The 27,535-nt window shown below is 38.2% G+C and overlaps 1 pseudogene; it reads right to left on the reverse strand.

Moving 5' to 3' along the window:
• Positions 1-8,665: 8,665 nt before the first annotated feature.
• LOC144374123 (short coiled-coil protein pseudogene) lies at positions 8,666-27,442 on the reverse strand (annotated as a pseudogene).
• Positions 27,443-27,535: the final 93 nt, after the last annotated feature.

The raw sequence follows: 27,535 nt of genomic DNA on the forward strand, positions 1-27,535 counted from the left end.
ATCCATTCGTCTATTGAAGGGCATCTAGGTTGCTTCCAGTCTTGCTATTGTGAATTGTGCTGCTATGAACATTGATGTAGCAGTGTCCCTGTAGCATGCTCTTTTTAGGTCTTTAGGGAATAGACCCAGAAGGGGAATAGCTGGGTCAAATGGTGGTTCCATTCCCAGCTTTCCAAGAAATCTCCATACTGCTTTCCAAATTGGCTGCACCAATTTGTAGTCCCACCAACAATGTACAATAGTACCCTTTTCCCCACATCCTCGACAGCACTTGTTGTTTGACTTCATAATGTCTGCCAATCTTACTGGAGTGAGATGGTATCTTAGGGTGGTTTTGATTTGCATTTCTCTGACTGCTAGAGATGGTGAGCATTTTTTCATGTACTTGTTGATTGATTGTATGTCCTCCTCTGAGAAGTGTCTGTTTAGGTCCTTGGCCCATTTGTTGATTGGGTTATTTGTTATTGTCTAATTTTTTGAGTTCTTTGTATACTCTGGATATTAGGGCTCTATCTGAAATGTGAGGAGTAAAGATTTGTTCCCAGGATGTAGGCTCCCTATTTACCTCTCTTGTTTCTTTTGCTGAGAAAAAACGTTTTAGTTTGAGTAAGCCCCATTTGTTTATTCTAGTTATTAACTCTTGTGCTTTACAGAAATATCAATCATTGCAGGGGTTAAAAGGCAGAAATCAACATGCTGTGGTTTTTTGTTTGTTTCTTTCTTTTTAAAAATTCAATATGGATAGATCTTCCAAAAAAAGTTGAATAAAGTAACTATAGAGCTCAATAACACAATCAATAACTTAGACTTAACTGACATATATAGAATATTTCAACCTGCATCAAGAGGATACACTTTCTTCTCAGCAGCACATGAATCCTTCTTTAAAATAGACCATATAATATGCCACAAAGCAACTCTTAGCAAATATTAAAAAAGTAGAGATATTGCCCTGCATTTTATCAGATCATAATGGAATGAAATTGGAAATCAATGACAAAATAAAAAATAAAAATTTCTCCATCACCTGGAGACTAAACAATATGCTACTGAATGAACAATGGGTTACAGAAGACCTTAAGGAGGAAATTTAAAAATTCTGAGAGATAAATGAGAACATAGACACAAAATTTCTGGGTCTTTAGAAGAACTCTTGACACAGATTCATAAAGGGACCAACATATGCAGTATGCATACAAATGAGTTGGGATGATAACAATAGCTTGGTCTTTATCTTCATTGCCAATCTAATAACAAGGACAAGGTTTTGAGAAAAAGACAAAAAGGTTTTCTTGACTTGCTAGCAAAGTAGGAACTTTGGACTCCTGCCCCAGAGGCTGTGATTTTCTCTGTCTGGAGTAACACAGGGCATTTAGAAGAACACAAGGGCGGGGAATCCAGATATTATCAGTAGATATAATTCATTAGTGTCCATCAGGTGTCTTTGAGTGACACAATGCTCTGGACCTCAGGTATAGAGTTCCTTCCTCCTGTCCTTCCTTCCTCCCTTCCTCCCTTCCTTCATTCCTCCCTTTCTCCCTTTCTTCTGGAAAGTGAAGGACAGCATAATTTAGTCCAGAACAGGAATAATTTAGTCTGCTTATCCTGCTGATATGGAGTGTGAGAGGTAAAATAAGAAGAAAAGGAAAAAGGTTTACAATAAGCTGCCTGTGGTCACGTAGCAAAGTTTATACTCAAAGCATGAAGTAGACCCCTGTTACAGAGACAGGCCAGAGCCAGCAAAATCATGTTGGAGCCCAAAGTAAAAGGGAAAATGCATGTTCATGTGTCCACTTGTCATTAACTTATATTTATTTTTCCTACGTGTTAAAGTAGGTACAAATATCTTTAAAAACAAGTGCATTTTCTCCACATCCTCGCCAGCACTTGTTGTTGTTTGACTTCATAGTGGCTGCCAATCTTACTGAGATGGTATCTTAGGGTGGTTTTGATTTGCATTTCTCTGACTGCTAGAGATGGTGTGGAGAAAAGGGTACACTTGTACATTGCTGGTGGGACTGCAAATTGGTGCGGCCAATTTGGAAAGCAGTGTGGAGATTCCTGGGAAAGCTAGGAATGGAACCACCATTTAACCCTGCTATTGCCCTTCTCGGACTATTCCCTGAAGACCTTAAAAGAGCATGCTACAGGGATACTGCCACATCGATGTTCATAGCAGCACAATTCACAATAGCTAGACTGTGGAACCAACCCAGATGCCCTTCAATAGATGAATGGATTAAAAAAATGTGGCATTTATACACCATGGAATATTAGGCAGCACTAAAAATGACAAAATCATGGAATTTGCAGGGAAATGGATGGCACTAGAGCAGATTATGCTTAGTGAAGCTAGCCAATCCCTAAAAAACAAATACTAAATGTCTTCTTTGATATAATGAGAGCAACTATGAACAGAGTAGGGAGGAAGAGCAGGAAGAAAAGATTAACTTTAAACAGAGACATGAGATGGGAGGGAAAGGGAGAGAAAAGGGAAACTGCATGGAAATAAAGGGAGATCCTCATTGCTATACAAAATTACATATAAGAGGTTGTGAGGGGAATGGGAAAATAAACAAGGAGAGAAATAAATTACAGTAGATGGGGTAGAGAGAGAAGATGTGAGGGAAGGGGAGGGGGGATAGTAGGGGATAGGAAAGGTAGCAGAATACAACAATTACTAATAGGGCATTATGTAAAATTGTGGATGTGTAACCGATGTGATTCTGTAATCTTCATTCGGGGTAAAATTGGGAGTTCATAACCCACTTCAATCTAATGTATGAAATATGATATGTCAAGAGCTTTGTAATGTTGTGAACAACCAATTAAAAAAATAAATTTAAAAAAAAAAGAAATCTTCATGCAACCCTAATAAGCCATATAACCCCTGAGAAACTCAATTGTAAAACTATTGAATTGAACAATGAAAAAAAAAGTGAATTAAAACTCATGTTATTTCAAGTTTAAGTATGTTATTTATAGAAACCAATTAATTTTTACTTTCCTGGATTTTATGGAAGCACCTCTATAGAACTGAGTATGAGAAAAGAAGGAGAGAAAAGAGAGAAGTAAACTGTTTTCAATTTCAAAGGGTGAATAGGGCAGACACAGTGGTACTTAGGATATGTTGCTAATGAGAAAATGAAGAGAAAAACAGAAGAATCCAAAGGAGGAGAGAGAGAATAAAATTTTGGTGTCAGAAGTAGAAAAAAGAGAACAGGAGGTAAGTTAGATAGAGTAGTGGCAAAGTTGATACACAAAACAAAATCAAAATCAGCTAATCAGAATTTCCTAACCCTCAAAATACAGAACATGGGAAAATTACACTTTCAGTGGGGGGGAAGAAAAATGAAAAGAAAAAAAGGCTAGAAATGAGGAGAGAGAAACAAATATGAATGTTGTGTAGGAGTCCTGGATCATTCAGTACACAAATAAGACAAAAACTGATCACAGATGTAGAAATAAAAATGGTCAACAAATATATGAAGGAAATATAAAGTAATGTTCAATAACTCATAGAGAAATTAAAACTAAACTTAGATTTAATCTCCCTCTAGTCAGAATGGCAATTATCAAGAATACAAGCAACACTAAATGTTGGTGAAAATGTGGGGAATAAGGTTCACTCACATATTGCTGGTGGGAGTGCAAATTGGTGTAACCACTCTGGAAAACAATAAGGTGATTCCTCAGAAAACTTGAAATGGAACCACCATTTGACCCAGTTATCCCACTAGGGTTATACTCAAAGGAGTTGAAGTCAGCATACTACAGTGATACATCAGTGTTTATAGCTGCTCAATTCACAATTGCCAAGCTAACAAGTCAAACGTGGTACCCTTCTTCATATGAATGGATAAAGAAAATATGGTGTATATACACAATGGAATATTATTCAGCCTTAAAAACAATGAAATTGTGGCATTTTCCAGTAAATGGATGGAACTGGAGAATATCATGCTAAGTGAAATAAGCCAATTCCCCAAAACATGTGGATGCTGACATGTGGATGCTGACCCATGACAAGAGAGGGTAAGAAAGGGAAGTATAGGACTTGATTGGATTAAGCAAAGGGAAATAAAGGGAAGGGAGAGGGTTAGGTATAGGAAAGACAGTAGAATGAATTGGATATATTTGCCTATGCTTATATGGGAATACATGACCACTGTAACTTCACATCATGTATAACCAAAAGACCCGTATCCAAATTGGTATGGGTTGCACTCCATGTATGTATAATATACATCAAAATATACACTAATGTCATAAATATCTAAAAATATCAAATAAAAAAGAAAATAGGAGGGAGATCAGTGGAATAGAGGAGGGAAATATAGGATGACAGGGAAGGACAAGAAAAGAAGCAACTGTCAAATGAAATTGACTGAATTATGTCGTGTTCATATATGAATATAACATAATGAATTTCACCTGTGTATACCTATAAAGCACTATTTAAAATAATAAATATGTAGAATACAAATAGAGGAGGGGAAGTGGAACAGAGAGAGGGAAGAGGGACAGATGGAGTAAGCAGTGAGGACTAAAATGGAGCAAATTATACTCCATGCGTGTATGATTTTGTCAAAACGAGCCCCACTATTATTCATTATTGTGAATAACTTTAATGCACTAATAAAAAATTTTAAAATAAAAAAATTAAATGCTATGCTATACAAGAAAAAAAGTGGGTCCCAGTTTTCTCCCATGATCTACTTACTCCTTGGATGGCCATGCTGTCCCCAGCTGGCACAGTCCTGTTGCTGGTTGATTGACTTTCTCAGGCTGATACAGAGGCAGCAGTGCTCTCTGAGCCAACCCCAAGCTGCTCCATGCTGCCATTAAAGTGGCAAAGGAATGCCTGAAAGAAGAAAATCTGTCCCACCCTCAAGGCTCCTGGGAGTAGGAGAGCAGTGCTAGGTGAAAATCTTTCATCAGGTTGATTAGGGAGCTGTTGCCCATCCACAGCTGCTAGAGGGAGGCCACAAAAAGGAACTGGCCCATGTCAATGGCACCAAGGCTGCTGTGGTATGGAGGAGAGGGCCACCACCTCCTCAGCCTCATCTTGTTTCTATGGAAGAAAATCCAAGCACCCTGCAAAAAAAAAAAAAAAAGGTTCTGGATCTGAAGAAGAGCTAGATCTCAGAGGACGATGTGGAGGCCTTGCAGGGTAATAATATGGCTGTGGAAGCCTGCACCATCATTCAGACTGCCCCTTCTCCCCCACACCTGGGCACCATCATCTCCCAAACCTGCTGCAGATGATGCTGTGGGTACCCACCCACTGTACCAGGCAGTCATCTTCCAGTCTCCTACTGCCTCCCAGAGCAACTCTGGCCCATGCTGTGATGTGCATCATGGGTGTAGGGATCTACCATCTAGTGGCACGATTGACATTGGTCCCTTGACTTTCATGTGGTGGGCACAGTGGTTGCGGAGACCAAGAGCACCTCTCTAACATCCCAGTAGCCACACGCCTGCAAGGAAGTGGAGAGTTCCCAGTAACTAAGAAATGCAGCCCAGCAGTGGACAGTGGGCCTCGCCCTTTGCTATGGAAACTTTCTCTTCACCAACTTTTCTTCCCCGCCAGATCCCTGCCTGCCCTTTTCCGTCCCTGTTCCAGCCATATGTCAGAAGAACTGGACTCAATGCACAACAGAAGTTGGCTGTGTCCTAGCCCAGCTGCCTCGGTCTCTCCACTCCTCTCTAGAATAACTCCCATCAAGTGCTCTGAAAAGGCAGTCTCTGAAAGCGCTGTTGCATCCCAACTGGCCATCTTGGCTTATCGCCCGCCCATTGGCCTGACCTGCCAGCCTCCAGCTCCTAGGCAGGATCACCCTGCTCCCCAGCATCTACCACTTCCACCATGAAACCTATCCTTTTGTGCATTGTTCAACTAGCTGCTACAGAGGCCCTATCCTGCAGGTGGCGCTCTAATCTCTGTGGATCCTCCCGCTGCCCTCTTATTGGGGACCACAGGGAAAAGCAGGCACTGTCCACTGGTAACAAGGGAAGATTCTGACCCTCCAGAACCTCAGGAGCCTCCTCTTGAGCCTAGATCTTTTGTCCTGCCTTCACCACTGAAGCAGGTCCACCATGCTGGGCAGCTCAGGACACCTGGTCCATAGAAAAGCAAAAAGGTGAGGGCCCAAGTGCAGCCAGAGGAACTGATGGCAGCAGCAGTGGAAGTGGCTGTGGTGGCACAGGCACGAAACTTGGAAGAGGAGGAGGAGAATGGAGGGGGAGGGGGAGAGGAGAGAGAGGAGGAGGAGGAGGAGGAGAATGGAGGAAGAGGAAGAAAACAGCAAATAGAAATACTGCACAATTTGGAAATGGTGTCCCTTGCAATGAGGGAATCGAACTCTCCAAGCCTCTAGAGACCCAGGAAGACATTGCTGTGTGGAGCCTACTCCTGGGACTGGAAAAGGAAACACCATATAAGAGAGGGTCCAGGGGCCTCCAGTGAACTTCTCTGATAGCCGTGCTGCCCCAGGTGGCACAGCCCTGTTGCAGGTGTGCTGACTTTGGTGCAGCCTGATGAGAGGCACCAGGGCTCCCTGGGAAGCCTCAGACTGCTCCATGCCTCCAGAGAAGTGGGTAAAGCAAGGGTTGGATGAAGACCTTCTGCCCAGTTCTCTAGGCTCCCAGGAATCAGGAGATGGGTTGGAGGGGAAAGTCTTCAACTAACCCATTAGTGAGATATCTTCCACTCATAGCTGCTAGCTGGAAGCCCCCCACTAGAAACAAGCCCCCCTGTAGCTACCACTGCCAGTGGCATTGAGGTGAGCTGCCACACCTCCTAAGTGTCCTAGTATTCCTATGGAGGAAGACTTAGGACCCTGAAGAAAAAGTTTCAGTCTCCAAAAAAAAGCAGTATCATGGAGGATGACATGGAGGCCTTGGTGGGTAAGACAGACTGCAATGGCCTGCACCATCACTCTGAATACTTTCTCTTCACTTATGGCCCCTGCAGGGACTTTAGATCCATGGATCCACGTACTGATGCCTCCCAGATCCCAGCTATTCTTGCCACCACCAATGGGCAAACCAGGCTTCTTCCCCTGATCCTGTCAGCCTATCTTCCCTCAAACCAATTATTATTATTATTATTATTATTATTATTATTATTATTATTACCACCAGGTTGACTGATTTCTTTTTAATTTTTTTATTTGTTTTTATTAGTTACACATGACAGTAAAATGATCTTGACAATCATACATTTGAATCAGATGTGGTGTAATAGACATTATTATTGCTGTATGTATATACATGACTGCATGACCAATGAGAAATCAAACCAATTATTGATGAGGAGGTTGTCTTCATCTGTCTGCTCCTGCTGCTCTCTGGATCTCTTGAGGCCCAGTCCCAATGTGGGTGTACTTGCTAGTAAGTATCAACACTCTACTCACTTGACAAGAGATGCTGCACCCCCATTTCTCTCCTCCCCACACCTCATATCCTGGGGCCTTTCCCCTTCAGCCTGCCTCCTGCAGAATGGAATCCCCACCCCTCAAGTGTGTGAATTTTTCCTTCTTCTCTTTTTTTCGTTCTCAGCTCTCCTTTAATCCCTTCCACCAGCAAACCTGTTAGCATTGGCCAGCCCCCAACTCTGGCAAGGAAATCTGCCATCTCCAGAGCTAATGCATCCACATACCTGACGCAGCAGCCAACTGCCCATCTGAGGTCCCTGGCATGGACACTACACCCTCTTCTATGGCAGAGATTGTTATAATTGTCCCAGGCTCAAATAAGCAGCTCCTGCCAGGCACCCAGGTCCATAACTCTATCCATTATAGGCAGGTGGAAAATGGACCAGTCTCTCCCAGACCACCTACTTTTAGGGTCTCCTGCCCCAACTCCTATGGGGAGTATAAAGTATAAGTATCCCTTTGTTCCACACACCACTCTTCAGCCCACATCTTAAAACCCTCATGAAGAACTAAGGAGAGCCTCTCTACGACACCCCATCCTCATGTTATTCCCAGTTATGGATCATACAGTGGATGCGTTCCTAGATGACAGAGTCTCTGTATGATCAACATTAAGTCTGCTGTCGAAGGTGCTATGGATACCACCCCTCTATGCAAGGCTGCCATCTTCTAATCCCCTCTTGTCTTCGAGCACTATTCCAGCCCATACAACAGGTTGCTCGCTGGTTATGGAACCTCCCACCCAATGGCAGCATTGCCTCTCTCCCTTCATCCACAAGTTGACATGTACAGCAGGTGCAGGGACCCAGCTCTGCTCTCCAGCATCCTAGTAGTGCTGAAACCACCCATCAGCCCCCCACCACACACACACATACATTATACATACTATGGATTACAACTAGGGCTGATGGTGGCAGTGACTGACTGCACAACTCTTTCTTTTTGGGCAACCCAGGAAGCCCAGCCCCTGTTATGGGCAAAAGCTTTCTCACAGGTAACAGCTGAGTGGCAGCACAATGCATCCAGGACCTATGGGTATCACAGCACTGTGGACCATTTTGCACACTAGCCCACAACCTGACAACCGAGGTACTATGCACCTGTCTGTTGTAAATTGTACCTCAAGGTTTTAGTGAAACACATAGCACACTCTATACACACAGACAGAACAGTATAAAAATTAAATATTATGCTTACAAAATAACATGAAATTAATAATTCCATTTCCTTATTCAGGTGAAAAAAATGTGAATATTATTTGCTGTGTTTGGGTTTTTTTTAATTTTTAAAAATCTTTTTAGCACTAATAATGCCTTTTTCATATACATTCCAAAAACCTTAAAGAATATAAATGGCTCTAACGAGAGGATAATGAATTCTTTTGTACGTTATGTGGTTTGTAATTATTTTCTTCTTAAAAAAATTCAACAAAGACTTGATTGTCACCAGAGAGATAATAACACAGGAGTTTTTTGTGATAAACAGCGGCAATTTTGGGTTCACTGAAAAGAATGAGCTTTTTAATAACAAAATTTTGTATGTGAATAAACACTGCAACTGATCTGGCAATTTGACTCAAAGGCAAAGACTGCTGGACAAAAGAACATCACCCAAAGATATAATCTAGAGTGGGGAAAATAAACTGGAAATACAGTTCAGATAAAAATGGACAATGTAAAATTCTCAGTTATCAATGTTTTCATATGGATTTTAAGTAGATTCTAATGGCAGATAGCTCATCTGTTACCATTAGTTACACTAAAAACTGAGCAGAATGGATCGCTTCAAAACATAAATGTATAAAATATACCTTAAAATTACATCTTTGAGACTGTCCACACATTTTGAAAACACATCTGGAACATAAGAGTGTGCAAGGTCCTAACTCAGCTTCAATCAGCTCTCTCTGGAAGCAATGAGCTTGGTGTGTGCAGCCTGCTGGGGTAGACCCTGGCTGGTAAGGCTGCATTTTCAGCAGGCACAACATTTCCACTTTGGTTTCATGTTTATCTGGGGGAGCCAGAGGCCTTATGACACAAGAGAGATAGTTGGGGGATACTTTGTTTTCATCTCCATGATATTATTTACCACATTCCCACACATGCTACTGATAATGAGTAGTTTTCACCAACAGTACAGAATAAAAGACATAGAGATAAAGCCACACATCTGCAGACATCCATCTGATCCTTGACAGAGGCAACAAAACATACACTGGGAAAAGACAGAATTTTTAAACAAATGGTTATCCATAAGTAGAAGAATAAAACAAGACCCTTATCCCTCTCCCTGCACAAAAATCAACTCAGAATCAATCAAAGCCCTAAAAATTAGACCAGAAATTATGCAACACCTAAAAGAAAACATAAGGTAAATACTCCAGTTTTTAGGCACAAGTGACTTTCTCAATAGGACCTCTAAAGCTCAGGGAAAAATTGAGTTAATAAATGGGATGACATTAAACTGAAAAGCTTCTGCACAGCAAGTGAAAAAAATTAAGAAAGTGAAGGGGGAACCTCAAAAATGGGAGAAAATCTGCTAACTACCCCAGCAGATTTCTGATGGAGGATTAATATCTAAAATATATAAAGAACTCAAAAAACTTAACACCAAAAAAATCAAATAACACAATTAATAAATGAGCAAATGAATCAAAGATACATTTCTCAAAAGAAGAAACAAAAATGACCAATAAACATTTGAAAAAATGTTCAACATTATCAGCAACTAGGGAAATGCAAATAACTACATTGAGGATGGAGAATGGGAGGGGTGGGATGATGGGAGATAAAAGAGGGTTCATGATCTGAAATTAAATTTCATGTATGTGTAAGTTCATCAAGATAAATCCAGCTACTATGAAAACCATAAAGTTCTAATTAAAAAAGGAAAACCAAAAACTTTCACCAAGATTTCATCACACACCAATCAGAATGGTAGTCATCAAGATAGCAAATAATAATAAATGGTAGAGAGAATATAGAGAAAAATAAACACATTTATACCGTTGGTGTAATTGCAAATTATTGCAAGTACAGAAGTCTGTATGGAGGTACTTCTCAAAAGACTAGGCACGGAACTACCATATGACCCTGTTATACAACTCTTCAGAATGAATGGCAGTATTAAAATCATCTTACTATAGCCATTCATGTATACCCGTATTTATAGCAGCACAGTACAGAATAACAAAGCTATGGAACCAGCTTAGGTGTCCATCAATGGATAAATGGATAAAAATGTGGTATTTATGCAGGATATTATTTCTTTTTTTGTACCAGGAATTGAACTCAGTGGCACTTAATGATGAGCACAATCCCAACACTTTATTTTAATATTTTAATAAAGGCAGGGTCTTTCAGAGTTGCTTAGAGCCTGGCTAAGTTGCTGAGACTGGGTTTGAATGTGTGATTCTCCTGCCTCAGCCTCCCAAGTTGCTGGTACTATAGGTTTGCACCACCTTGCTTGGCTATCTACATAATTTTAATATACATTTTTCTTTATTTAGCCATAAAGAAAAAAATAATATCATTTGCATTAAAATGGATGAAACCAGAGACCATCATTTTAAGTGAATTAAGTTTAACTCAGAAGGTCAAAGTTCATGTGTTTTCTCTGATACACAGAAGTTAGAAAGGAAAAAAGAAAACAAGGGTGGGAGTGGATCTCATGAACATCAAAGTGAGGTCTATAAAGGAAAGAGACCAAGGGGTGGGAAGTGTGGAGGTAGGGGGGAAGTGCTGGGGAGTGATATTAGCCAAATGATATTGTTATATTGTGTGTATTGCAAAGACATAACAACAAATTCCATCATTATATAAAAATATAACGTACCAATAAAAAATGTGGGGAAAAATAATGTGTGGCCTGCAAATAGTGGCTTAAATATTTAAGTAAGAATAAATGAGAAAATAATAACATCACAAAATAGCTACCATTCATCATATACCTGCTCATTTAGCACTAACACTTTCCTATAAAGCAGGTAATTTCAAGGACTGTTAGTAGTGAGGATGCAGAGGTTTACAAGGCTAAGCATTGCCACAGGTACAGTTCACACCACTGCAGGCAGAGCCATTCAGCATGGGTTTGCTTAGCTTTCTCATCTTCAAACAGGGATAACAAACATACTTTATAATTATTTTTCAAACATGTTTTCTTTATAAAAGTAAATAAAATTGTAAACAATTGATAAGAAATTAAAAGTCACATAAAGTCATAAATTTGGATATAAGTGCTCACACACACACAAACACTAGGTTAGGAATAAGACTCTTTTTTAAAAACACTCTCAAACACACACTGAGCTTTGCTCTTCCTCTCGGCAACCTGAGAGTCTACTGTCCACCATAGACATGAAAAAGCACATGTGATTCAGCTCATGTGAATTTTTGAATCTGAAGTGGATGGCCAAGTACAAGCAAGGCACCCAGGTCTCCCTCAATCTGCAAAGGCTGCACCAACTGCACCCTGCAGGTGGATACAGCCTGTCTCTCAACTTACTTCTTGGGGGGCTTCATTTTTTTCACCTTTTCTTCAGTGTATTCATCCAAACTACTCACATGACATCCTAGTGCCAACAAATTCCTGCAAAACAGAAGCTAACATGAGCTACCAGTGCCTTCCTTGTGTCCAAACAACCAAACCTAATAGTTGTGAAGGGGACAACTCAAAGCACAGTATAAGTCAGTTGTTTTAAAGCTAAACAAAACATTTTATTTTCATTTTTTTTTTACTTTTAAATAAAGTAAATATGAAAATGGCACATATCAAATCTTACACTAATACAGAAGATTATTCCATGATTGAAATTAGCTCAACTCTAATAACCATAAGCTATGCTAGTAGATCTCTTTTCCTCTTATCTTAATATTATTTCCAATATGGATTCCCTTGCCAAAAGGAATCTGAAATATAAATTTAAAAAAAATTGTTAAAGAATGACTACACCTCTGCAAACTAAATGGTTAAATTTACAGAAAATTCTGGTAGAATAAAGAGCTAAAATACTAAAATTAAAATTACCATTATTGTACATGTATATTCTACCATGTGTTCATGATACTGTTACTTAAAAAAAAAGAAAAAGAAAAAAAACCTCTCTCAAGGAAATTTGCAAGAGTTGATCTACTGGGTAAATGTCCTTGAGACCAAATGGCAATTGATCTCCCTAATAGGTGGCTTACATAAATATGAAAGTACATTAAGTTAGAATAACTTTATCTTTTGTCTGCCAAAAGTCTATTCTTCCAGAAAGAACACAAATTTGGAGTGAAAGCATTTGGAGTTGCTTACTAGTACTTACCAAGTTCTTTCCTGTCCCATTTCTATTTTTTCTCAAGATTCTCTATCTTGAACACACACATGATAAGAACTCCTATCTTTTTTAGGTAACAAGTGGGTTATTTTGTGCAAAAGGTAGTTTTAAACAAATCTTCCCAGTATGAGACCATTTTTATAGTTTCAGTTCATCTTCAATTGCTTAAAGAGAAACCAGCAATCTTCTCTTATTATTAAATATCACACAGGAAAAGCCATAGCTAAGAGAGTATTTTATTTTGGTTGAGTTTCAACAATTAGAGTCAGGTTACTCTCATAAATAATTAACTATTAAAATTTCTTTTACAAATTTGAAATATTCTTTCCCTTAGGGGAAGGGAAATGGTAGGCACAAGATGGTGGACAGAGAACATAAAGCTGTGCATTCAGTACATGATTTTGGTCACTTTTCCACAACATGGTGGTTATTTTCTTATATATTTTACTAAGCCTATATAATAAAAGACAGTGCTAAACCTATATGTGAAAGCAAATTTGATAAAACATTCCTCTTCAATTCTCATAAATATACGCAGTTCTAATTATAAAGTCTCTACAATATATTTGCCCATTTTCACAGACTAACATAATACACAAACTCATGGAAGTATCTTGCTATCCAGTTAATTTTGCCTAGATATGCCTTTATCTTCATAAATATTCAATGAAGCCACAAACAAAGGTACTGTAACTTTTGGAATCTATCCAAATTTTAAAGAAAAAAAATGATCAGCAGAAATCCCATGAAACAGAAGGGAAACCAATCTCTTACTTTATTTTGCTTTTTGTGTTAGTTGTTTGAAAAACACTAGAAGCAAACATGAGGTTTTCTATATATTGTCCAAGAACTTGGTTTTCTGATTTTAGCTTCATATTTTCTTCTTTAACTGCAACTACTCTTGCAGACAGATCTTCAAGTTTGTGTTGGAGTTCCAACACTTGATTAATAAAGTCATGTTTTTTTTCTTCCAGTTCCACTTGATTTTCAGCGTCAACTGCATCCATGTTTTCTTTTCATTATCTTCAAGGAGATCTTCAGTTTTCAGCTATTTCAAACAGTGTAATGAATGACTTTTTACACTGAATACATACACCACATCCTGCTACCTGTGTAGCTACCTACCTATCTAAATATCATGTATATGGAGATATCTGGACATATATCTGCCTGGATGGATCAATATCAATTGAGATTTTGATAGAGGAATAGATACCCACGTGTTTGTTGTTGTTGTTTTTAGTTATTTTTTTTAGTTGCAGATGGACACAATATCTTTTTACTTATTGTTTTGTTGTCTAATGATTTAACTCATCGCCTTTCACGTGCAAGGCTGGTGCTTTACCACTGAGCTACAGTCCTAGCCCCCAAATGTATTTTCTAAATAAAAAAATGTATCATTTAAAAGGGGACTGAAAATAGAAAAGAAGTAGGGGTTAAAAGGTGATTAGAAGCCATGAGTGAGGGAAGAGAGAACCAAGTCCTAGACACCAGGTTTGCTCTGCAGCATCAGAAATCAGAATGGAGGGAAATTCAAAGAAGCAGGACATGGAAAAGGATAAAAAAATAAAATCAATGTTCAGGGAATATTTGCAGTATGTGAGCAAGAAGTCATCTGGACAAATGTGTGGAGAACACCATGCTAGAATTCACATCAGAACTGTGCTTTTGAACCCCTGCTTTGAACACCTGGTGCTAATGATACATCAATGCAGGTTCATCAGGGTAACAAAGACACCTCTGTGGATGATGGGGCCTTGCATGGCATGGGGTAACCTCTACATTCCTCCTCAACTTCTTCTGGAAAACTAAAGCTGCTCTAAAAAAATTTAAGTCATAAAAATAATCACGATATCTGCCTCCATGAAGTTTTGAGTCTCACAGAAAAGGCAAATATTGAATAACTTTGACAAGAAAGATTATGTATTGAAATTAGAACTATAAAAATTCTGTATGGTGCTGTAAAAAAGGACAAGAAGTGGTGGGAAAATCCCTACCAAAGAAGTGGCATAAGTAGAAACAGTGTAAGAAGGAAAGAGGCCGTATGAACCTTAGGCAGAGAACTTTCTAGTGAAGGGAAAGAGAACAGACAAGGCAGCAAAGAGTGAACTCACGGGAGGAGGTCATGGGGGCTGGAAGACAGGGAAGAAGGGAGAGTAAGACACAGATGTAGAACAGCCTGCAGCTCCTGTGACAATTTGGGGTTCAAGAGCAATGAGAAGCCACTGAAGGGTTTTAAGCAACCTGTGTGTGGGGGCACATATTTGCATGTGTAAATGTGCTATTCCAAGTGCAGAATGTAGAGAGAGGGTGGGAGAACCAGTTAGGAGACTGTGGGTAGTCTGGATGACAGTTGGTGACAGTCTACATGGGGGTAGTGGGGAGGGACAGATTGGAGCTATACTTGGAGGGACTAATGATGGGCTGGACACAGGGTTAAGACAAAATTAGGTATCCAGAATGACTCAGGGTTCCTGGCTGGGCAGCCAGATAAGTGGCCCATGAGCTCAGCTAATGAAGAGCCTTCAGGTGACACTGCTTCATCATACACTGAGGAACACTGGGATGCATACCTCCTGCCCTCAAAGCAGGTGTCTGTGTTAAGGATAAACACTGGGGCACTTTTGAGCAACTCTGTGGTAATTAAATCATGGCATGATGAGAACAGCTGCAGAGAGTTAGCTCAAGAAGAACAAAGGCCCCAGTTTAAACATAAAGATTCACAATATTCAGGACTGGGAAGATTGCTGCCAGAAAGAGACCCCCCCCAAAAAAAGAAAAAGGTACAGAAGAGGGAGCAGAGGGAGGACCTCCTGCTCCTATAGATAGCAATAACAACTTGCCCTTACATACTGTCTCTCCCCCTCTGTATCACTCTTCTCCACCGTCCTATCTCCCTCATTCCTCCCTCTCCTACCCCCACGTATGTACCAATCCTACAACTAGCACTCAAGGAAAAATACTCAGCTAGGAGAACATCACTGACTATGTGTTAACTTCTAAAGAATGTGTTCTACAAAAGTATGTTGTGTGTTGCTAAACACCATTATAATACTAATTTTTGAACCATGACTTATTGATTCAGAAATTAAGACCTGGAATTTGAACAATATTGTATCAATTGAACAGGAGACCAGATACTAGATCTTGAGCTAGGTGGTCCACTCAGGGACACCTGGTTGCATACTCTAGTGATCTGAGCTGTTCCGAAGGAGATGTCAGAACTTCATGTTGTTCTACAATATGCAAATGATAGTTTGGGTATAAAGTAAGTCATATGCTTACAATTTACATGGGAGGAAGCCACAGAAAGAGTACCATGTTATATTTAGATTAAATCACCCCTTCATCTAAAATGAGGGTTTGTTAATTCTCAGGATTCGATGAAAAAAGTTGTTAATCCCTCTGAGATATACTGTAAAGCCAGCAAGCAGAAACCCTTGATGGTGCTTGCTCTGCTGTACATAGGTGATGCCAAAGGCTTCAACATAATGCTGTCATTGAGCCCCCACATCATGACAAGAAATAGATACACTAATATTGCCACTGAACAAGGAGAACAAAGTGTAGGATCAGTGAAGCTGTGTTACTTGAGGAAGATCACCTTGGTGGAGGCTAGTCCTTGACACCAGGCTGCCCAGTGCCAGAGACTGTTCTCTCATCTACTCTGCTGGGGCCCTTGCCAAATCAGTACAAGAATAACAACAACAACAAACAAACAAACAAAAAGAAAACAGAAATCACCCTACATCCTTTGCATAGTGGAAATGAACACGGTGTAAATTTGGGAGAAGGAGGGGCTTTACCCCTCTAATTTGATTTTTTTAAATACTAGTAGAATTATTTTCATCACAAAACCATATAAATAAACACTATGTATCTCTATGAAATATCTGCAAAGAAATGCTAAGAATTATCACATGAAAAGGTGTGTTAGTATTCAGTATAGGGAAATACACTACAGTTTACATAGCTAGTCATTAATCAAACCATCCACCAGTAGCTGTCATCAATGAGAGTGGATTATTTGCAGTGGGCAGGGCTCAGCATACTACATGCAAATATGGTGTGTACATTCCAGGGCTTACTCTTTGGATCCTAGCTTCTGACCACTAAAACTACAGGAATGTAGCTCAGATTTAACCAAATTATGTTGTAAAAGATGGAGAGATTATGAGCTTCAAAGAATTACTAAGCATAATGGACAAACTTCTGTGACACAGAGAAATATAGGACATACTACATACAAAAGCCCAGTGTTGAGACAAAGTGCACTCTTCATACAGGCATACCTGTCATGTGTCATCTTTCGTAGAATAATAAGTTACTTGATTGGTATGTATTCCTCCTTCTTTTAAGTTACTAGTAGAAACTGGGAACACCTCTAACCCCAGGTACCCTGAGGATGAAGCAAGAAGATCACAAGTTCAAGACCAACTTTAAAGAGAATTTTTCTCAAAAATTAAAAGGGTTGAGGGAGTAGCTAAATGGAAGAGTGTCTCCTGGTAAAAGCCCCAGAACCCAAAACAAAACAAAACAAACAAACTACTTGAACAGACAAAGTCTGTGCCCAATTTGTTTATTTCTCAAATTCTAGAATCTGAAACACTGTTTGTTTAAGTTTTATGTTTTGGGTCCTTGGTAAAATGGCTTTAGTGAAAATAACTCTTTATCATTAGCAAAACAGAAACCAAAATAACAAACCAAAATGTACATGGTGAGTAACCTATTTGAACAAAACTAGTTCTACAAGACATCAAAAATGAAAGGGACAAAAGTCACAGACTTTTCAAAATAATTTTCTAAACTTTTTACATAAATTTGAATGTGTATTCATTTATTCTACCCAGCCCCAGTTTTACCTTTGCAAAGGGAGAGCAAATTCAAGAGATCCACGGGTAGAAAGCCAGTGAAGAGCAAAGTCACCTTTGTGAGATGATTTTAAAAAAAGCTCTTCCCATCAGAGCTCTTCCCAAAAGAAAAGACTATTGTTTAGACAGACAGTCTCAGAAGACTCTCTAAATAGGGTGCTGTGACTCAGTATGCCTAGACACAGGAAAGGCTAACTCTACCCTTTCTAGCTACTGACAGTACACAGATGTGAAAAGTGTGAAGTAAAAATGACACTTATTTAACCCTTTGAACTCAGCATCCTTTAAACAGGTCAGATCAGTACTTCTCAAACCACCCATGACAAGGTAGTAGTTTTAAATTTCCAGTTCCATCATGGTCTTCATCTCTAATAAAATACAATAAAACTTCTAGAAGAATTAACATTTCAAAATGAAGACATAAAGGATACATACTCACCATTTCAAGTTATTAGCTTAATAGGATTAAATTTCTCCCTTCAACATGTATAAAATGTTTAATCCTTTACTCTTAATATCCCTACTCATTTAGTCACAGACCAGTAACCAGTTTTGACTGGCCTGGTTCCTGATCTCTGACCCACACTCAGAGTGGAAATCCATTGGATCACAAAATTTCCATGTTCTGTAACATCATCAATACCTGGAGGATACCTTTGGGGAATGCTGACATGAAGCAAAAAGGCAGAACATAACAGGGTTAGAGCAAAATTCCCAGCAAATATCCATCCAATCCACCTACACATTAATGGAAAGTTCTAGCTGGAATTCAACTAACTTCATAGCTAAGTTAAAGTAAAACATTCCTTTTTGTATTTTTTTTTAGGTGAGACAGATTGAAAAATGAGACAGATTGAAGTTGTCATTGTGTGCCTGTTCAGGCAGCTTGGAAAACTAACTCTACCAGACAAGGGTGCTGTCTCTTATCGTCATCTCTAACCTGGGACCTGACAGGAAATAAAATACTCTAAGGCATCAGACAAGCAATGGTGCTTCAACAGGTGGTGAGTAGAGACCTAGAGCAAGAAGTAGCACTCAGGACTGTGCCAAAGGAAGCTGTCTCAGGATCCCAGGCCCTCATCAGATTAAGTGTTAGTAGTGGGCTACCATCCTCTGTGTTCCCTGCTCTCTACACCCATCTATGCCTCAAGCTCACGTGGGCCTCTGCCATGCATACTCTTCCCCTGATGCCCACACTACTGCTCACTCCACTCCTTCCAGCATTTGCTCAGATCTCATTTTCTCCATGAGGTTCACTAGTCTTGCTCACAGGGCAGTATGCCCACCCATTTTACTCCTTTATTTTTTCTTCCAAAATACTCAACACTTTTAACAGATTAGATCCCAATCTATTTGTTAGTTTATTGTCTGTCTCCCTGCACTTGTAAGAGAAGAACAAAGGAACAAGGATTTGCATTTTTGTTCTTTTTAAAAAAATATTTGTAGATGGACACAATATCTTTATTTTATTTTTAAGTGGTGCTTAGAATGGAACCTAGTGCCTCACACATGCAAAGCAAGCACTGTGCTCTACCAATAAGCCCCAACCCCAACCCCAGTCTTTTGTTCTTTGATTTTCTCCAAACACCGAGAATGTGCCTGATGCATGGCAGACACTTAACAAGTTTTATAAACTAAAACAAATCCTGTGTAAGAGGGTGTGGTAATTACATAATTTTAATTACAGGAATATTTTTTTTTCTTTTTAGCTCTAATTTGATTAGAGACATCAATAAACAACATGATTGACTTATTCTATACTTATGTTCGTTTCATCCCTTGAAAGTCATCTATACTCTCACAAATCACTCTACTGCCTTAACAAAACCGGTTAGCTTAACAAAGCCAGTTTTCATTGTAATCCTTGAAAGTGTACATAGCTGTCCCTCAGAATACACAGAGAGTTTATTCCAGAACTCTTCATGGATATTTAAGCCCATGGATGCTCCAGCTCCTTCTTTAAAATGGCAGTGTTTGCATATAATCTGATAGAACCCAGCTGGATACATTAAATTACCTCTAAATTATTGTATTAGTCTGATGGAAAGTAGTTAACAGGCAAATAGATGTTACACTATATTGTTTAGAAATCATGACAAAAAAGGAGTCCACATATGGTCAGTGAAGATGAAATCATTTTTCTTTAATATTTTGGATCTGCAGTTCGTTGAGTACATAGATGTCAAAAACAAAGATTACAGAGGACCAACTTATCAGCCATGGCATTAGGAGTGAAGAAGACATCCCCTATCCTTGCATTGGTAACTATATTTTCTATCTTCTTAGAGACCAAAATTATAGCATTAGTGCCATAGTGGCACTGGATGACAGCCATATGCTGTTAGGAAACACATTCCTCCATGGAAATAATGACCAGTTTCTCTAAGTGCTGAAGAAAAATTTTGCAAACACAAATGAGGACTTTTTAAAAGTCTTAATATATTACCAAGTTAGAAATAAAAGCTTCATTCTTTTCTTTCTTCAATCATTATAAAGGTATAGGACTTATACATGAAACTGTGTTTTAAAACAGCTCTAATCCTAGATCTAAATATTAAATAAAAAGTGAATGTGTGTCAGTCCCAAGGTAATCCCTGCATGGAACTCCACCTTCACCTTTGCTTCAGGGAAGAAGGAATGTCACTGTCCTCTCAGGTGTCTGGAATGAAACAGCAACCTACCCTTTCATGTGGCATTCTTGAATTCTGAACCAACTCTTGCAATCATGCCCTCTGTTCCCAGGCCAGGCAGAGTGGCGACACTTACTGCCTATCCCCTGGGCAAAATAGTACAGCTTCCCCAGTGCAGGGACCTGAGAATATTATCTCCCTCCTCAGCATTCTTTAAGCTCTTACCCCTTACAGAATAAAAGCACACTGCCCAAAGTCCTTTGTGATATAACTTCTACCTGAGTGGCTAGACTTCCCACTACTTTGTACAAAGCACGGTCCTCTCTTCTATGCTACTTAAAAGCCAGTGCAAATGCCCAATTCCTTCCCCTTCTCACTTTACAGATGCTGGTTCCTCAGCCCAGGAACCAGCATCTGTAAAGTGAACCATCTGGTCCTGTGCTGACTGCTGCCAACAGGTACTATACTCAGGGCTAACATTTATCTCCTTGAAGCTTCCTAGTTTCTCAGAAAAGTCCTATGTATTCTTTTTCTCTCTGGGACTATTTGAGTGTCTTTGCTGAGCTAACCAGAAAGGTCCTAAAAGGTAAACAGAGCACCTTTGGGCCAAGGTCTTTCTGAATTTGTGTCCCCAGTACCAAGCACAGCCAGGCTAGCAGAAGGAAAGCAATAAATGTTAAAGGGACAGATAAATAACAGAGGGGACCTGCCTGGTGTTATTCTATAACACAGAGCCCTTACATGATGCTCCTGTGAAATATATCCCATATCAACTACAAAATCTATGCAGAAAACTACCAATTTAACACACCAGACAGCTAAGCAAAATTCCTAAAGACACACATACCCTTGAATACTTTACTTGCCCAGAAGGGGTCCTGAGAAAACACAAGGAAGTATTTATGGAGCACAGCCCATGAAATGGGCAGATTGCAGCAGGACTTCAGGGACCCAGGGCTCAATCACTTCCTGGAGCCACATGAAGCTCAAGTTCCTTCAAAGCATCTTGGATCAAGAAATAGTAACTTGAGGCAATAGGCTATGTGTTATATGTGTGTGTCTCTGGGCAACTGTTGCAGTTCAGAATCTGGAAACTCAGAGTGCTTTGAGTACAGCAGGAAGAGCCCTTATGACACTGAATGGAACTGAACCAAAGTTAACCAGAGTAACAGTCATGGGAACTTTCCCTCAGTTTTTGAAGAAGATACATAACAAATAATTCACTGCAAAGCATAACTATTGAGGTAATTTTTGAGCTTGCAAAGGACAGTGTCTTCACTGAGCACAGCTTCGGAGAATGGCTGCACTTACCACAGGGGCATGGGAGTTGCTCTTTTATTTTTCTCTATGAGCTCTTTTTCAATCTTCTTATCCTATAATCATCTTTCCTTAATCTTGAAACTTTTGGTGAATATTATCTAATTCCTCTGGCAATCAATAATTTACACATTTACAATCTCTCCTACTGATTTTAACTGCTGGCTCTTTTTATTAAGCATTTATCCACTTTCTCAATTTTTAAGAGTCAATGCACACAACACCAAACTAGATAACAATTAAGTGTTTTCTGATGTAATAAACATCTAACTGTTGTTTGGTTAATGCAAGGATCTCATTTTCTGGACATGCTTTGACAAGTTTTGTAGTGAAAACCAGTTCTCAACTGTAAGTTAGAAAACCTGGGTTGCAGCACGATAGATGCTACTCACTAGCTATAGGACTAGCATTTAACAAGTCTGCAAAGAGCCTCAGCTACGTCTTCAGATAAACAAATAACATCTCATAACCATGCTCTGTAATGACAACTCAACCTGATATTCTGTGAGAGTACAAAGCCATCTACAGAGGCATACTACAGAGTGGTGTGGAGTAGCTGATACTAACATTAGTAATAAATGCTCTTCATTCATACATCATAGCAATAGACTATTACTTGGAAGTACAATTTGTATGTTCAATCAAGTACAACAAAATACTACAAACTTTAGGATATTTAGAATAACAATATTATAAAAATGAGAATATTAACAAGGTCCTACTAAAAACAGGTCTTTCAATGTACTGAAATATTCTGAACTAAAATCTTTAGAAAATCAGCATTTGGAAGCATTTAATCACAGATATTGGACTACTATGTACAGCTGAAAATAAGAGGAGATGAAGATTTGACACAGGAAATAAGATTGACTTATTTCTTTTACTTCAGGCTTGAGGTGTTATTTAAATGGCTCAGAAATCTCTGCTGCCCATTGTCTGTTAATCCCATTTTAAAGTATAACTTTCACCCCAAAGACAGATAACTTTCAATGACTTGGCAACTGATCCATCCTTAAATGAGTCTACAAATAATCTCAGTCCATCTAGAAAGTGAAAGTAAAACCTATGCAAAATTAATATGCTGGAAAAAATCAAACCAATTGACTCATGACATCTCACAGCAGGACAAAGGAAAAAAAGGGTTTATATTAAGATGAATTAAAAGAATCTGAAAATATATTTTAACATCATGTACCTGAACATACTGCCAGTCAACTTCAATTTTATTCATAACCCACAGTTCCTGGATATTCTCGGCTAGTTTTACTCTTACCCTCTCTGGATGACGAGGCAACAAGATCTAAAATTTAAAAATATATATATCAGAAACATGAAAACAAGTAGCAAAAATGCAGGGTCATAACACTTCCTCATAAGCAATTAAGATACAACAACAGAACTTATCCTAAAACACCTATTTCCACAGCCCTCTTTAGGCAAATCTGGGATTTTTTTTTTCATGGTGAATACTTAGGTTTCTGGGAGAATTAATGAACAAAATAAAGTAAATGAAGTATTGATGGGAACTGCTGCAGGATTTTAATGGACATGTGACAACCACAAAGGGGTGCATTATTGAAAGAGAAATCATTCCAATGTTCTTAACAAACCTGGCTGGTGTTCACTGGCTGGGAGATGGCAAGGTAGTGCCTCAGTTATATTTCATGGGCTCTTTGAGCCTATGGATATCTGATTGCAGTAATTTGTGTTTTTCCCTTACCTGTACTCTGGTCTTTTCAAGGAAAAAAACGATTTACCTATTCTCACTACACGCAGAAGCAGGGGCAAGAGCAAAAGCAAGTCTGGAAGTCTTGCTGTGAGCACTATAAAAATCTAAGTTTGCTAGTCTCAGGGCTGATATAGCACTTGATTCACTGCCATTGGTCCATATTTATGCTAACTAGGACTTGGAAGAAGTATCAATGTTACTGATTTGAAACTCAAGCTAATGAGGGCTTGGATATACTATAGGATGCTATTGGTCAACTCAGTCCCCACTTCCATTCAATTCTATCCCACTTCCATTTTCTCCTGCTTGTCCAGGAAATTGGAGGCTGAGGTCCTGGGATGGGGCTGCAGAGCTGCATGGAGTGGGCTTCAGCCATAGGAGTCAGTACCATGCCCTAGCCTGGCCACAGAAGGGTGACAGATCAGGGTAACTTGACTCACAACACCTAAGGACACCCAATCTGCATGGCAAGCTCCACATTTTACAGGTTCTGCTTGCCACAGGCATTCTGAGCCACCCTGGTCACCATTCATTCCATTTACCCCAATTTGTCTGATGACTCAAGTTTTTGGTTTTGGGTGCCCTGCCCTATATGTGCACTGCTAATGTCTACTCCAGCCTGAGACTCACCTTCTTACTCTCCTACCAGCACCTTGGATAAATGGACCATCTTAAGCAGGGTACAATTTACCAATCCTTTCTTTGATTATTGTGGCAGTGTTCCATCAGGAAGTTTCTCCTGCATTTTTGTTTTTAGAAAGGTCAGTGTTTTACATTTCACCTGAGAGCCAGAACTCACCTGGTCATTTGTCTCTTTGTGGGATGGTAGGGAGGATCCAAGGGTTGTCTCTCCATCCTGGGTAGCTGTCCAGCTGACCCTGCACTAATTCCAAACTGAGGAACCACTGCCCTGAAGGCCAGGTAATGATGTGTCAAGAAAGTAACTCAAAGATCTACTTCAAAATTCTTTTCTAGTGGGGATTATTTTTCTATCTCTGAGATAGAATAAGTCTCAACTTGTGGTAGACAAAGACTCCAAATTTGTTTTTCAATATTATATTTTTAATAGTACATCTCCTCATTTCCTGTGATGCCCACAATCAGCTGTCAATTTTCACATACAAAAGAAAGCCCACTGAAATTTAGATTGAAACTTCAGTGATCTATACGTTAATTTGGAAAGAAGTGCCATTTTTGTAATGCCAAGCCTCTTGGTACATGAACATAGATGGCATCTCTCCTTTTAAAAATTATCACTATTTCTCTTAAAATGCTTTCAATTTTCTGTGTAAAGATTTGCACATCTTTCATTGGAATTATTTCCAGATATATGATGTTTTATTATATGACTTAGGTGGATTCACTTAAAATTTTTATTTTACAATTACCTTTTGCTGACATATAAAAGGGTAACAGTAAATTATGTTGAGAAATGTTTTTGCTTCACTCACTTTTTAAAAATAGTTTTGTAGTTGTAGATGGACATAATATTTTAAATTTATTTATTTATATGTGGTGCTCAGGATCAAACCCAGAGCCTCACATATCAGGCAGGTGCTTTACCACTGAGCTACTACCCCAGCTCCATCACTTTTTAATTCTAAAAGTGTCTACTTTTTAAAAAAAAGTATTTTTAGTTGTAGATGGATACAATACCTTTATTTTGTTTAATTTAGTTTTTATGTAGTGCTGGGGATTGAACCCAGTGCCTCAAGCATGCTAGACAAGTGTTATACCACTGAACCACAACCCCAGCCCTAAAAGTGTCCACTTTTAATACTTGTATTCAACATTGTACTGAGAGAATTCAATATTTCATTGGTTTTCCATTTTGCTGATATATCTTCCAGTTTAATGAAGTTTTCTTAATTTACTGACATACTAGTATTACAAAAAATGGGTGTTAAATTTTTAAAAACATTTTATGGTGCCATTTTTTTATTCCTCTCTGAACATGGTGACACGTAATAATTGGTTTTGTGAATATATAATTGATATTTGAATCCCAACCTCATTGTAATATGGGATATATTGATGAATTTGATTTGTTCTTATTTTCCAAAGTGTTTGTACATCTACATCCATAATGGATGTTACAACCTTTTATTTTCTTGTAAAGTCTTTGCATATTTTAGGATCAGGTTACTAATTGGACCTCATAAAATCAGCTGAAACTTCTGTCCTCAGAGTTTAAGATTGGTATTAGTGTTTCCTTAACTATTTAGTAGAACTCTCCAGGAGGGTTACCTAGGCCTGGATTTCTTTGTGACAGTAATGCTTTTAATTATCATTTAACTTTATTTAATAAATAGAGAGTTCATATTTCCCACTTCTTATGTGAGAGATGGTAAACTACTTTTCCAGGAAATTTCAGAATCAGTGGAATGACTTTGATAACTTATGTCTCTTTTCAGTTTATTAAATTGTTTTCTTTATTATTTCTTCTTTCTACACTTTTCAGTGTTTAATATTTACTTTCTGTTATCTTCTTGAAATAGTCAATTATTTTAGTCATTCTTCTGTATTTTGGGCCAAAACCACTATAAACAATATTTAATGCATCTGTAATTTTAGATATGTTTCATTTTTCCATTATTATTCATTTTAAAAATTCTCTAAATTTTCATTGTAATTAACTCATTCTTTTCATAGAGTCATGGGTTTTGTTTATCTTTTTATTATTGGTTTCTAGTTTAATTCCATAATGGTCAGAATATACTACTAAATTATTTCAAACCTTTGAAATTTATACATGGACCATGTCCAAATTTGGCAAATGATCCACCTGCACTTCAAACAGTTGTGTACTTTGTCAATAGCTAGTGCAGTATTCTGTAAGTTTATCAATCATACTGTTCAGATTCTACATCTTCATTGACTGATATGACTGCTTATTGTAATAGTTGAGATATGTATGGTTACATTGTAAATTGGTTTATTTTTCCTTATACTTATTTTCCATTTGGGTCTTTACAAATTTAAAAGCCATGTCATTAGATTCATATAAATTCATAATTATTTTATTTTTCTTTTGAACTCCCTAATTTCATCATAATTAAATGTCTGTTTTCATTTCTAGCAATAATTCTCACCATGATTTCTTTTTAAGGTAGTAATAAAAATGTACCCAGTGTCCTTTCCATGCCACTTGGTCATATGTACAACTTTGCCAACCTATTACTTTTGCCCTTTCTGGGACAATCTCAAGGTATGCTTCTGGAAAACAGCACACAATTGTTAATGGTGTTTACACAAGTCTACAGATGCATGAGTTTGACTTCTCCCTCTGTGCTGGGAATGGCTCAAACTCAGGTCTTCCACACATTAGGACAGCACTCTATGCTAACCTACAACCAGTCTCTGTGTGTGTGTGTGTGTGTGTGTGTGTGTGTGTAATACAGAATAGTATAAATGTTTATTTTCTGTGAAATTGAATTTGCTCTCCTGTTTTTACAATATACAAAAGTATATCTGAAGAGCTCTAGTAAATATAATATTTCTACTTTGGGACATAAACAGAGCTAAAAAATTATATGCCCAAAACCCCCCCAAATAATCATTTAAAATTGTTGATTTAATGTGGCTATTATTCTTGTTCAGCAATTTGATGCAAATACCTAAATACAAAAAGGTTTTTTTTTTTTTTAGTGAGTACTACATGGGAAGAAAAAAGTTTAAGACTTTAGTTATCTTCCTGAAAATTTCAAATAAATAGCATTTGATTACAAACAAGACATTCTTAATCAACGCCATCATACATACTCTACAATTATGATCAAAATTTTACAGACATTTTTTGCACACTTTATATAAATACACATCACAATGATACAATTAGAATTAATATGGAATATATAAAAATGAACAAAATGTAGATTTATACCAGCAATTTAATTGCAATCTCTTGAAAAATAATTTGACTAGATATTATTTTGTCTCTTATGCTAATTTATATTGATACAAATTTTACTTAAACATAATAGATTCAGGTGCTAAGAATGTCTGCAGTATCTACATTTAAAGTTACTATGCTATAATTTTATAAATCCAAATTTCAAAAGAAGGATACTTTAATGATTAATGGAATCCTCTTCTGGATTACTTAATTTCTATTACCTATATCTTGCATTTTCATATTAGCATATATATATATATATATATATATATATATATATACTTAATACATACAACTATGGAGTCCTTGTAGGAAAGTAATGATCATAGACTAATAA

The sequence above is a fragment of the Ictidomys tridecemlineatus genome, unplaced genomic scaffold (assembly GCF_052094955.1).
Source record: "Ictidomys tridecemlineatus isolate mIctTri1 unplaced genomic scaffold, mIctTri1.hap1 Scaffold_584, whole genome shotgun sequence".
Lineage (NCBI taxonomy): Eukaryota > Metazoa > Chordata > Mammalia > Rodentia > Sciuridae > Ictidomys > Ictidomys tridecemlineatus.